At 39.7% G+C, this 11,325-nt stretch overlaps 1 long non-coding RNA gene across 1 annotated transcript; it reads left to right on the top strand.

The window, feature by feature from the left end:
• The first annotated feature begins 3,326 nt into the window (after window positions 1-3,326).
• LOC116446512 lies at window positions 3,327-8,257 on the top strand. The gene is made up of 3 exons (XR_004241255.1): window positions 3,327-3,564; window positions 3,969-4,154; window positions 6,191-8,257. It is a non-coding gene; the product is annotated as an uncharacterized LOC116446512 (long non-coding RNA).
• Window positions 8,258-11,325: the final 3,068 nt, after the last annotated feature.

Below are 11,325 nucleotides of genomic sequence, written 5' to 3'. Positions count from 1 at the left end.
TGAGTCCATTTAATTGTTTTTATTGAAGCACCCAAATTACCTTTTGCTAAGACATAACCAGAGTTTTGATTTCTAATTGTTCAAAAAGCAAAATGTATTAGACAGGTGATGTCTCCATACTAGTGTATTACTTCTTTCTAGTAGGAATATTCCTAGGAAAGCACCTCAGTCTTACAGCTTTGCAAATAGTCATTATCATCAGAGGTGAGGAAAAGTGTCTTAATGGAATACACTGAAATAAATTACCTGTATCTAAAATAGAATCAATATTTTACTGTTAATTTTATAAAGAGTTTCCATACTTCATGTCTAGAGAGAGATTTTCATTAGAGTAAGAACAAATAAAGGACATGAAGGGTGATAGAAGTTTGGGAGTTTCTGCCAGGGACCAACGTTTCATGACACTGTTGAAGTTAATCACCAATTAAACTAATATAATTTTATTATATTTTTGTGTATTAATGTAACAAAATTCCACACAGAATAGAAAGAAGAGCTGTTTGCATTTTAGAGCAGTATTTAAGCACATTTAAGATTTTTTTTTTCTTTGATGGTCATAATTTTCTGGTAAGTTTTATGTATCTGTGGGGAAACCCTTTTGATGTTTGTACCATTGCCGATGCCATTTGGACTTTACCTTTAGATTGGCACTTTCTCTATGCCACGTACAATTTAACTGGCAGCCAAGGCAGTAATGAAGTTTTTACTCAGCACCTCACGACTGATCTTTCTCCCTGTTTGGAAAAGAGTCTGACTTTTATTTCTTTTTCTTTTAAAATTGTTTTTAAAATTACACTAATTTGTTATGTAGTTAACTCATAATTTATAACTGTTTTTCACAACTGTAATTTATTTCAAGGTAACCAAGTTTCCAGCCTAGAGTGTCTGTCCAACTAGAATTACTATTGTAACTCGGGTAATATTCCTCTGTGGTTACTTCTTTAGGACTTACAATACTCATTGTGTATGTCTTATTTACCAGATGGTAGGTTGTATTTATGTCTCACATTTTTTCATTTAGAAACCTTTTGGTAGTTTATATACAAATACAAGATGCTAATTTGTCTGTAATAAATTGTATGGTTGATAATAAAAAAGTGTGTTGTGATATATACCCACAAGATGGCAGATTAGCACATGTGACCTTTAGCATTTGAATATTGGTTTTAGACACGAAGATTTTATGTTTATTGATGCCAGAAAGCCTTTGTCTGCCTGTTAAATGGGTATATGTTGGAAGGAGAGTGACTACGGGCAGAGTGCATGAGCACCTCGCCTTTGTCAGTTGTAAGGATTAGACAAAATGGAACCAATTAGTATCTGAGAGCACTGAAGCACTCTTAATTTCTCCTGAATATATCAAAACGATGCCTTTCTGCTAACCACTTGAAAGATAAAATGTTTGCTGTTTACAAATGATGTAGTAAATGATGCAAGAACATCTGAGGTGTCTCAGTGGAGGAGGGAAAAGCTGAGGATGTCATCTACCTAGGGATTACTGAAGCTTTTGACACTGTTTTCCACCTCATTCTCCTGGAGAATCTGGCTGCTCCTGACTTGGATGTGTGTACTTTTCTCTGGGTAAAAAAGTGGCTGGGTGGCTGAGCCCAGAGAGTGGTGGGGAATGGAGTTCTGTCCAGGGCTCAGCACTGGCACCAATACTGTTCAATATCTTTTTTGATGATCTGAGCAAAGGGATCAAGTGCATCCTCAGTCAGCTTGCAGATGACACCAAGTTGGATGGGAGTGTTGATCTACTTGAGAGCAGGAAGGGTCTGCAGAGGGATCTGGGCAGGCTGGATTGATGGGCCGAGGCCGATTGCCTGAGGTTCAGCAAGGGAAGGAGCCAGGTCCTGCAACTTGGGGCAGAAAAACTCCAGGCAGTGCCATAGGCTTTTGGGACAGAGTGACTGGAAAGCTTTTCAGGCCGAAAAGGACCTGGGGTGTATTGGTTGACAGCAGCTGAACTTGAGCCAGTGTGTGCCCAGGTGGCCAAGAAGGCCAGTGCCATCCTGACCTGTATCAGCAATAGTGTGACCAGCAGGACCAGGGCTCTGACTGACACCATGTACAGGGCACTGGTGAGGCCACACCTGGAATCCTGTGTTTAGTTTTGGGCCTCTCTCTCTCCAAGAAATACATGGAAGTGCTGGAGCCCATCCAGAGAAGAGCCAGCACATGTGAGTAGACCCATAAGAGATCCAGGTATGTAGTGGCATTTGCCCCTACAGGAAAACAGAGGTCCGGCCCAATTCAACAGTACAGCCTCAGAAATCTTATGTACTGTCTCTGATGGTGAATCTAAACCACAAAACAGAGAATTCTGCAGCTTGCTTTTTAATCCTCACCCTCCAGTTCACCCATTTCAGGGAACTTGCTGAACACTGAAAATCCTTACCAGTCTGCATTTCTTTCCTGGGGAAACCCAGTGTGCTGGAAAGAGAAAGGAGATACTCCCACTGTGTCTTACCCAGTGCAAGCTCAGCCTGAGGTAGGGGCATGCAGCCACATCTGAGAGCTGTGAGGTGCTGCCTAATGTATGCATAACCTGAAGTACAGTCTAGATATCTGGGATAAGGAAGAGGAAATGCTCTGCTCCCATTCTATTTAGGCTGTCTCCTTTCTTTGCTGGGATGAATTTCAGCTGCTTGTTTCGTTATTTATAATGTTTACTGCTTCCCTTCACTGAGCTGTATCGTGCTAGTAATTTAGCCAGTTTCTCTGTGATTTTTGGTCAGCTGATGTTTGGAGTCAGTACCAAAACAGGCAAAATGCTGCAAGCTGGACATTGTTAACAGCAGGAAAGCAGTATTTAATAGTATGTGTGCATTTTCACTGGAATAAAAGCAATGTGTGTTAACAGTTGCAGCCTATTTTAAATTCTGTTTCTGTAATGTCTACATTTTCAGCTTTTGGTCATAAAGCATCCATTTTTATGATTTTATGACTAAAATTGCATTTTGAAGAGTGAGAAGCATGTTAATTTATGAAGATTTTTATGCCACTTTGTTTTATTGATTCATTTTCATAAGCCATTATTAATAAATCTGTAACTTTCTTAAGATTTTATATTTTTAAAAGTGTTGTCATTTTCTTTGGTTTCTGTTCAAGTCAGGCTAGTCGGAAATGTGCTGTATGCATTCAGCAGCAGCAAAACAAAGCTTTGCATTCTGGCTCATTGCCTCCATTGCAGGGGCAGACAGGTGGTGATGTCTTGTCACCATGACTACACACAGCCCTTAGGGAGGGCTCTTGTAAGATGATAGTAATTCCTAAGTGGGGGGAAGGGCATGAAGATACTCTCCTTCTAGCTGTGGGTTCTTTTGTATGGGTTACACATGATTACGTCTACCCTGTCTACTCTATTATGTGCGTGCGTCCTCCCTGAAATGCAGGAATGGGAAAGAATTGATCGCTGCAGACAGCGAGATAGGGGCTGCTTGCATTTGCCATTTGAAATCTTTACTGGATTGGAAAGGCAGGAGGACACTCGCAGTTGGACTGCCGGAGCTTTTGCATTGTATTGACCAAAGGTTTTCCGAGTGAGGCACTTCAGAAGGGAAGGTATACCTATATGCTGAGGTGAAAGCATTTTAATACAGCAGTGATTTAAGGTCATTGGTCTGAATAGGAAGGGAGAGCTCTGTGGCTATGACCACTTCTACCAGCAGAAAGTAGACACATATGGTGGGAAATGTTTAATGAGAATAAACAGGAAAAGTCCTTCAGCTCAGTCTTCCCTCAGTATGTCCAGCAAATTTAGGTAAGTAGAAATATGAAGTTGAGCTTTACTTAGGACACACAGACTTTTGCTTGTGAGAGAGGCCTTACAGCATTTTCAGTGATGAAATATGGTTTGACCTTGTTGATGTCATAGCAGAAAAATGGGATTGCATCTTCTTTGGCTTCAGATTCAAGTGGGTCATAAAAGTGCCACCTAGTGAATTATCAGTATTTTCCTTCTACAGGTTTCGTATGGCCTGACCTGGAGCAGCCTCATTTAAACTTCTGCAATCTGCCAAGATCACAGCTGGAGTTGGAGTTGCTGCAGGATGCTTGTTGTTTCAATTCCAGTCCTCCTTTGCAGCAGCACAGGTACACCTCTGCTACAGGAGGAAGTGAAGTGCTTGCGTAAGGACATGGAAACTTGAGAGGTAAAGAAGAGAGTTACCATAACCTCAAAAAAAGTAAAGGACTGTCAGAGTCTGACAGTCTTGAAGGGTACAGAACAAGATAAATGAAAGATGGGAATTTTTGTGGTTTACATGAATGAAATTTTATAGTAAGGACCATACAGCTGTCACTCTGTATGTCTACACATAATATCTAGTGAAGATGAGTTGTGGAAAAGAGTTTGTTATCTGTGGTGTTATTAATATTATTCAGTGCTGGAGTTTTCAGCCTAAAGTTCAGCCAGGAATGCTGTACACAGACAACAGGAAGATGTCCCTGTTTCAAATTAACGTAGGCTGACATAAAGAGGGAAAGTATAGAGCTCTGGGAGAGTAAAGATGGAAAGAAACCCTACGATTTTAATGGGGAATTAATTAGAGCGATTTGGCTAAATGGAAGAACGGACTCCAGCTAGTACTTCCTTGAAGTGTTTAAGTCCCCATGTTAAATGAGAGTTACTATCTGGATCTTAGTTTCCCAAGGGAAGCAGCTCTGTGTATGTTTTTCAGTGCTGTAGAGCAGTGTGGGAGCAGTGGTGAAGCTGCAGAGAACAATTGGTCTTCTTTGTATTCCATCTTCAGATGGAGCCTTTCCTTCACTCCTGCTGTTTGTTCCTAATGATTCAGGAACAGAAAAAGCAGTGACCTAGAAAATATAGGAATATCGTTTTACTGTAAAATATTTACAATCTCTAGCTTCAGCTAGACAAATTCTGCAGAATGTGAATTGGGAACAGCTAAGCCAGTAAAACAGCATTGTCAGTTACATATTTTTATCTGAAGCAAAACAAAGAGCTTATATATTCTTGTATGTATGAACAGTCTGTAAAATAGAAATAGAATTGTTAGAACAAGAAATACAGGCTCACAAAATCACTTTGAGAATTTACTACTCAGCCATTAAATTGCCCTGCCTGTTTCATTAACAGCATAAATCACCTAGCTAAAAATGTTGCATGCTGTGGACAATTCTGGGATTAACTAAACAATAGGGAGCTTTGTATTTTAGTTACCTACTAAGTTTTAGGACTTGTTTTTGCATGACAATCATGAAGACATGCAAGGTGTCAGTGTCAGAGTTGTGGTGAACTCAGATCACAGTACAAAAACAGGCTAATTGTTCTGGATCTAGGAACTGAGAGTTCCCCTACAGGGCTGCCCAATGGACACCAAGTACCCCTTACGGCTATTTGCACTCAGTATGTATTTCCATGTATATGGGCAGCAAGAAGGGTGTTGCTTCATATCTTCTTTTGGAACTCTTGAAATTCTGCTGTGTGTGAGGAACCCAGAGGGCATGAGTAGAGGATGTAGGTAATTGAAATACTTCTGCTGCCTGTTGCACAACCTGGGTGCACCAGGTAATTTATTCTCATTTTTTTACCAAAGAAGAAAAGGAAAAAAAAGTAGTGTGCTAAATGGAGCAGTTATAGCTTTTTATGTCTAAAACATACAATTGAAAATACATGTGTAAATTAGAGTCTCGGTTAAAATGCTGCATTATGAGGTGAAGATAACAGTAAAATAAAAATCATTGCTTGTCCTAATTTCTGAACAGACTCTGCAACACATGAATTAAGGATGTGCTTGGTGCAGATGGGAGATGTTAGTAACATCCTTTCTATGCAGCGCACATTCATGGAAGTAGCATATGCTCTGCCACTTTTGTCTCTTGTCGCTTTCAGAGTTTGAAAAGAATGTGCTGTTCCCTGGACTTGCAGTAGCAAAATCCCATCCAAAGAATAAATACCTATGATAAGTGTCCCACATGTTAGGATCTGACTATGCCAATTAAAACTACTATCCCTTTCACCTTCTGTATATTTTTGTGTTTATGTAATTCATTTATTAGTTCTTAGTTGAGAGAGAGAATTTATACAACTTTCCCACTGCATGCTTTTACATGCTTCTCAGATCTTTCTCTGCTTATTTGCATGAAGAGGTAAGATAAGGCCTTTGATATTCTGCAGAGACAAAATCTGTTATTTTTTTCTGGGTCAATCAATTTCCTTCCTTAGATCAGAGCTGGGATCTCTGAAGTGTATACCAGGACTGAGCTTCCTGCAGTCATAAAATTAGACCGATCACTGTCATCCCCCTGTAACAGCAACAAGAGGAAAATTTGAAGAAGTGTAAATTTTTGTCGCTGTTCAATTCAGTCAATCAGTTCCAAATCTCTGGGAAAGAAATTCATAATACAACTTACAGTGTTTGTGTGACATAATTAAAAAACCTGTGCATGTTATATTTGAAAATAGCTGCTATTATATGAAATGTTAAACTGCTTCTTTTGGTTTGCTGGATTTGATATCACTGCATTAGACCGAGAGAAAAATGGCATGACCCCCTTCGATTTAGGATGACCCATTTCACTCATTAAGGCTGTACTTTGCTTGTACTTTGCGGTAAGCATGTAGCTGGGGCTATGCCTTCTGAAAGCAAACCAAACACTTCTAAATCAGGAAAATGGTGAGGCAGAGTGTTTATGATCCATGTACCAACTATCGGGGTTTTAGAATAAAGAGTAAATATCCCTATGATACTGAAATTCCTGTTATGTAAAAACCCAATAACACTATGTAAGGTCTGCTAAGTGCTTTTTACATTTTTTATGTGTGTTTCCTATAAAAACAATGAATACTTTTAGGGGTGATAGTGTTTTCCCTGTTACCCCTTAATGTAGGTTATGAGAAAAAAACCATGAAGTGGCTTTTATTATACAGGAAATGTACTTGAAGTGTAGAATGTTTGGGAATGAATGCCTCCTTTACTGCTATAAATTGTTCATGATATGTCTTTTCATATATGCATCAAACATAGCACTTGCTGCAGAGATGCATGTGATTTGTCTTCTCTCCTGAGAGATGGTAATTGGCTTCAGTTTACTTAGGCTACTGCAGTGCAATTTATTTTCTTAGCTTAGGCAAGCCTCATGTTGCAGTATGTTTTCTTCTATGAGGGTGCAGTATTTAATTTGTAAAGTGGTGCAGAGTATGTGTTACATTACAAAGATGAAGCACATCCCTGTTCTGTGGTGTTTAGTGGAAACAGATCACAGCACTTCACCATCCCCCTTTACCTTATCTTGTCTTATTATTAAATTGTACGTGATTTAATCATGATCTTTTAGAAAACATCCATTGTAACTAGCTCAGTAATTTGAACACGTGGCTAATGAACTCTGCTTGCTATTTGCTTTGTCTACTTATAGTTATTTCTGTTGTTTTTAAGCTTCACTCACATGGTGTTATTTCTCTTTCCAAGCCTTGTCTTTTTCTAGATAGCCAAACATTCTTCATAATGGCAAAAAAAGTAGAAAATAATACAAACTTATTTTAAGTGTAAGATTTTGTTGTTAGTCCAGTAATCTTTCCTGCTCGGATTTCTTCATGTTTTTTTCCATTTTATCTATCTAGATGAAGAAATAAAGAGATGAACATGAAAATCACAACAAGTAGAACTTAAAGAGAGTTAAGCTCGGAAATATAAAAATCTTCACACAATTTTGACATTTAATGTAGCAATAATAATAATGTATCGTGTAAGTTATATACTAGTGATGAACCATCTGGGCAAGGGCTGTCCTGATTTTTTAATTCCCATCATGATTTTATCTTCCAAAGGATTTAATTTTTTTTTCAATAAAGTACAGTATGCAATTTATAATGGACTGAGAAGTGCTGAGTACTCACCATTTCCTTTAATGCAATAATGAATTTCACAATAAATACATTTGCCTACTCAGGATCCTAACTTCCCATAGTGGCAGTCCTGCTTGTCTTTATTGTGGCCAGTCTGCTCCTACTTGAAGGAAGTGGTTGGGGTTTTTTTTCCACCACACACTGGTCTTTCCTCCTTTGTTAAAATTTCTTCAGTGCTGAATTAGCTTCAGTTAATTCTGCAAGCTCATTACTCTTTTATGACTGTGCAAGCTAGTCCTGCTGCATTAGCTCATGTGAGGCACTGGGACTTCTGGGAACACTTGCTTGGGAACAGCATTAAGCAGTGCTGTCCTATGAATTAATTTGTAATGTACTGAACAGGAATATGTCTCCTTTCCAGGCATCCATGTGGAAATTTTTTCATCTGAAAACTCATTAAGGAAAAGTACCAAGTAATATACTAGGAGAGTGACTTGGCTCTACTGTCAGCATTACTAATGCTCTCTTTTTGGCAATACGTGACAGATAAGAAGTTTAATACAGAGTGGAAGGCATTTTGTCTGTGGTTGGACATGTTGAAAATTCACCTGGACATGGGTCAGTATAGTCATACAGCGAGGATTTTAGGAGCTAATAATATAAGGAATCCTCCTTTGCTGACTGGAAACAAAGGAGGACTAACAGTGGGAAAGGACTACAAGCGCACTATGGCAGTAATATAAAACTATGCTTGACTGGAATAGCCATCACTACTGGCTTGCCTAGTAGCATGTAAAGAGTTCTTTCAAGTGGCATTTCCATTCAAATGCATTGGAAGCATAGGAGAGGAGTAGTGTGAGGTTTAAATTGTACAAATTCAACTGATTTCTGTGTAAAAAGGAATAGGTAGGAGGGAAGAAGTTGTTCACAGAAGCAGAAAAGGGTAATTAGGAGGACATAAACTCCCTCAAAGAAGTGAGCCTCTTTCCAGACCTGGTTGAACCAAGACCCTCAGCCATTTCTGCTGGTCCATGCCAAAAGCATTGCCAATGTTTTCGCACATACTGTGCTTGGTAATGAAGATGGATACAATAACCTTACTTTTACAGAGTACTGTAAGAGACTCCAGGTTCTGGAAAATGAATGATGAACTGGCATTCCTCATCAGAACACTTGCCAACCTGTTCACAGAGCAAAAGTTTTGCAGATTTTAGATGCTGGTTTGAACAGGTAATATGAAAAAATAAGAGTAAAAGGAAATTGTTAGACTTCAGGAACCAAAGAAGCAGAAGAGCTCCAAAAGTCTCTGGAAGTAAATTGAATCATTTATAAGGTTAGATGAGTTAGTCAGAGGAGCAGTGGAATAAATAATGTACATAACTTTGACTTCAAGAATGTACATACTGACATTAACACAAGTTAGAGGATTTTCTCATTTAGGCCTACAGGCCAGGTGCTTGTAAGGATGCCCAGACAACTAGGGAAGGCCATATCTTGAGCTTTAACCCTGTATTCTAAGAGGGCCAGAGACCAGCTCCAAGATCTAAGGGTATGAGCAGGCTACACAAATCTGCGTGTTCTTAGTAAGGCATTTTTCTGGTGCAGGGAAAGCTGTTCAGATAAGCACACTATGTGATGAGTGAACAACTGCCTCATGCATTGGGTTCAAAGGGTTGTAATGAATGGGATGACAGAAAGCTGGTGACCTGTCACTAGTGGGGTTCCACAGGGCTCCATTTTACGCCCTGTTCTCTTAAACATTTCATAAACAACTTGGATGCAGGACTGGAAGGGATATTAAGCAAGGTCACAGAAGATACAAAACTGGGAGGACCTCTTGACTCCCTTGAAGGCAGGAAGGCCCTGCAGAGAGACCTCAACAAAGTAGAGGACTGGGCAATCACCAACCATATAAATTTCAGCAAGGGAAAGTGCTGGATTCTGCACCTGGGATGGAGCAACCCTGGATGTATAGACAGACTGGGGATGAGGTGCTGTAGAGCAGTGCCGCAGAGAGGGATCTGGGGGTCCTGGTCAACAAAAAGTTGTAAATATGAGTCAGCAGTGCCCTGGCAGCCAGGTGGGCCAAGCGTGTCTGGGGGCCATTAGGCACAGCACCTGGGCAAGGGAGGGATTGTCCAACTCTGCTCTCCACTGGGGCAGCCTCACCTTGAATATTATGTGCAGTTTTGGTCACTGCAATATAAGAAAGACATGAAGCTATTGGAAAGTGTCCAAACGGGGACAATGAAGATGGTGAAGGGCCTTGTGGAGAAGCCATATGGGGCGTGGCTGAGGGCACTTAGTTGAGCCTGGAGGATACCAAGGGGAGACCTCACTGCAGTCTACAACTTCCTTGTGAGGGGAAGAGGAGGGGCAGCACTGATCTCTTCTCTGTGGTGACCAGTGACAGGACCTAAGGGAAAGGCTGGAAGTTATGTCAGAGGAGGTTTAGGTTGGGTATTAGAAAAAGGCTCTTCACCCAGATGGTGGTTGGGCACTGGAATAGGCTCACCAGGGAAGTGGTCACAGCACCAAACCTGACAGAGTTCAAGGAGATTTGGACAATGCCCTTGGGCAGGAGTTGGACTCAATGATCCTTGTGGGTCCCTTTCAACTCAGCATTTTCTATGATTCCGTGAAGTATGGCTTCCTTATCGCATGATAGTCCAACTCAGAGACAGCTGCAGCAGCTGCTGATGCTCAGTGTATTAGATATTTGAATAGACTGTAGTGTTACAGTGTTCCATCCGTTATTTTGTGGTTATATGAGCTATTTAATATTTAGCCAAAATATGGTTAATATGGCATAATATCCACAGACTAAGGAACACTGAAAACAAACCAGTGCGAAATCTCCAGGAATATTGTACTTACTGTGAATTTTGAAATATAATAATATATTTTAAATTCAATAATATGATAATGTGTTTCAATGTCCTAAATTTTTCTACCCTTGAACAGCTTGATGACATCCATATTGAGTCAAGCCATGTTACCATTTAACATCCAGATATTTTGGTTATGAACACTACTTGGCGCAGTTGAGTGTCAGTGTTATCCCTTACTTGTGACATCAAGTGAGATGGTATTTATTACTTTTGAGAATTACTGGAATAAAAAGAATCACTGTATAACTAAAACCAGCTTTTATCTGTTTGCAATGAGCCCTTTGGTTGAATGTTATATGAGACCAAACAAAAAAACTTTATTGGAGAGTTTGTTTGCATATTCAAGACTCATAAAACATGGACAGCTTTTTTAGCAGTACTGAGCAGTGCCTTTATGGCTGAGAAGGGCTCTTGAGGGTTGAGAGGACATTCTGGGGCAGAATTGTGTAGGTGTCCAGTTTTATTCCCAGAAAATATGCTGATAAACAAAGAAGTAGAAATAAATGGAGTTTGATCAAAGTTCTCAGATTTTTTTTATAATTATTTTATGTAGAAGTTAAAATGTGAAGAATAAGGTGTTTAGCTCTAGGGAAAAAGAAAGCAATCTTTTGCACCAAAGTC

This window comes from Corvus moneduloides, chromosome 7 (genome assembly GCF_009650955.1).
Source record: "Corvus moneduloides isolate bCorMon1 chromosome 7, bCorMon1.pri, whole genome shotgun sequence".
Lineage (NCBI taxonomy): Eukaryota > Metazoa > Chordata > Aves > Passeriformes > Corvidae > Corvus > Corvus moneduloides.
The sequence above is the reverse complement of the archived record's forward strand: the minus strand, read 5'-3'. Positions and strand labels throughout refer to the sequence as shown.